The 2,500-nt window shown below is 48.2% G+C and overlaps 1 pseudogene; it reads right to left on the reverse strand.

Moving 5' to 3' along the window:
- Positions 1-2,500, reverse strand: part of LOC140474752 (28S ribosomal RNA) — an 8,321-nt pseudogene that overhangs the window by 2,460 nt on the left and 3,361 nt on the right.

The raw sequence follows: 2,500 nt of genomic DNA on the forward strand, positions 1-2,500 counted from the left end.
AGTGATCGAAATTCTTCGATGGTTTCCTTATTGCTCTCTTCCCTGAATTGGAAGGACGCTTTGATGATTGGGTCGGTTGAGCGCTCCAGAGATTCTCGCTTTCTAATAATTGCAGATGGAATTTGAATCTCGAGCTTTGGTATTGCCAGACCTCCATCCTTGTTCTTTGAGTACAGTAAACCGTCAGCGACGTGTTGTGGCAAGTGTAGGAATTCTTTTACCGCATTCCGAATGATCTGATCCAGCTTCACCAAGGTGTTCTGAGACGCCTCTGTCAGTATCAGGTGGAAGTACAATCTTGGGATGACATGCACTCTGAGAAGCTCCAGTCTCTGAGTTGGTTTGAGAGGCGCTGATCTTAAGCCTTCAACCCAGGTTTTGAGCTTGTCCTCCCATTCACTCTCTTTAACGCCAGCCCATGGGTCTATCCGGGCTCCCAGGTATTTCTCTGTGTCGCCTGGTGGGATGTATGTGATGGTTTCTTTTCTTATCCTCCATTTTGCCTCATGATTGTACATGAAGGTCTTCCTTTTGCATGTGAAGTGGAAGCCTTTGGTTTTCTTGATATTAATATCTAGGCCTGTCTTATCGCAATAAGACTGGAGGATCTTCAAGTTCTCTTGCATCCCAGCGTGAGAGTTGCTCAGTAGTGCGATATCATCAGCAAAAGCCAATGCTGTACATTTCACCGTTTTGTCTCCAAACGGCATGGTTATTCCCTGGCCTGCCTGCTCCAGGGTACTGATCAGAGGGTCGATTGCGATATTGAATAGCAATGGTGAAAGCGGATCGCCTTGCTTCACGCCTCTCTCGATCTTGATCTGTTCCGTGGGCTTGCCTTTGCCCTCAATCACCGTAGTGTTATTGGTGTAGAGGTCGCGGATCAGATCCACGAAGGCCGTAGGTGTTTTCATCCTCTTTAGCGAGCCAATGAGCAGTTTGTGGCCGACTGAATCGAAAGCTTTGGCCAGATCGACAAAGACAACGGCTAGCTCCTTTCTGTTCTTTTTTGATCCTTTGATGACATTCTGGAGGATAGCAATATTCTCGTTACAGCCCGGCGTGGCTGCCAGGAACCCTTTCTGTCTCGGGTTGATGTTAACCGCCTTGCTTAACCTCTTTGCCATAATTTTAGTGAACAGTCGGAGAAGCATTGGCCCGATTGTGATGGGGCGCCAGTTGTCTAGGTTCTTTAGTCGATCCTTGTCCTCACATTTAGGAATGAGCACTGTCCGGCTCTTTTTCATACTCTCTGGGATAGATCTTGTTTTTAACCACAGGGTGAAGAGGCGAGGTATACGGGAGGCGTCGGTCTCCTGGATGGCTTCTAGGTCTTTCAGCTTTTTGCCATCTGGCCCTGGTGCACTGTGTCTGTCAATTCCTTTCAGGGCTTCTTCTACCTCCTCTTCCCCAATTGGTCCCAGGAGTAGGTTGTCATCAACACGGCCAGCATAACCAGCAAAGTTCCTTATGTCCGCTTTGTTGTTCGCCTTGGACAATTTCTCACGGAATTTGGTTTCCAGTTCCTCTCGTGAGATGGGGCATTGGGATGTATCTGGTGCACCCATTAACTTTCTGGCTAGCTGGCGCCTGTTGTTTCTGTATAGTTCTTGGGCATCTTTATATGCCGCTTTCTTGGTGGCATAACGTTTCTTCGCCCCGTTGTTGTTTCCCTTCTTTTCGGCCTTTCGATTGTTCTCTCTTTGCCGTCTGCGGGGGTTTTTCTCGTTATGACCACCGTATATTTCGTCTGTAATACAGTCTACCAAACCCCGAGCTTGAGCCATACAGAGTGGATCATTGGCTTTCTGCAATAGTTCTTCGGCCTTTTTGATGTGTTCATCAACTTCCCTGTGTTTAGGGAGTTTGGCCGGGATTTTGTATGGGACTTGTTGTTCATCTTGTGCAGTCGAGCCATTATCCTCCTCTGGTCTGGTCTCGTGCTCCTCTCTTTCCGATGTTATCGGGGTTGTCGGGGCTGCTACCTGTGTAAGCCGTTTCTTCTGAAGCAATCTCCGTTTGTCTGAGATCTGCTTTGCGGTCTTAGTTGTTATGACCTTAGCAATCTCGACATTGATGAATCTTGCTCCAGCGAGGCTTATTTCAAGTTGCTCCAAGAGGCTTTCTTCCTCTTCGGACCATGCTCCTTTCCTTCTCTTTGCTGTAGGCTTGTCGGCCTCTATGCGCTTGTTGTTCCTCAAGACCGGGTGCATATGCCTTTCATGTTGCCCAAGGCCGCTTTTCGTTGTGAAGTTGGCCTCACATGCTTCACATTGAAATTCTCCCCTCGCCGTCTGCAAAGGACCTTTGCATTTGGGGTAGTGGCAGGCAATCGAGTGGAATTCTCCCGTCTTCTGGCATCTTGAACATTTTGTTCTGAAGGTCTTGGTTTGATGCGAGCGCCTCAGATGTTTAGCAAAGAGACCGACGTTTGGAAAGAGCGTGTTACAGGGTTTGCACAGCAGCCCATCGACCGGGTAGTGTATTACGACCTCTTTGA

Source organism: Chiloscyllium punctatum, unplaced genomic scaffold, assembly GCF_047496795.1.
Source record: "Chiloscyllium punctatum isolate Juve2018m unplaced genomic scaffold, sChiPun1.3 scaffold_1166, whole genome shotgun sequence".
NCBI classification, from domain to species: Eukaryota; Metazoa; Chordata; class Chondrichthyes; order Orectolobiformes; family Hemiscylliidae; genus Chiloscyllium; species Chiloscyllium punctatum.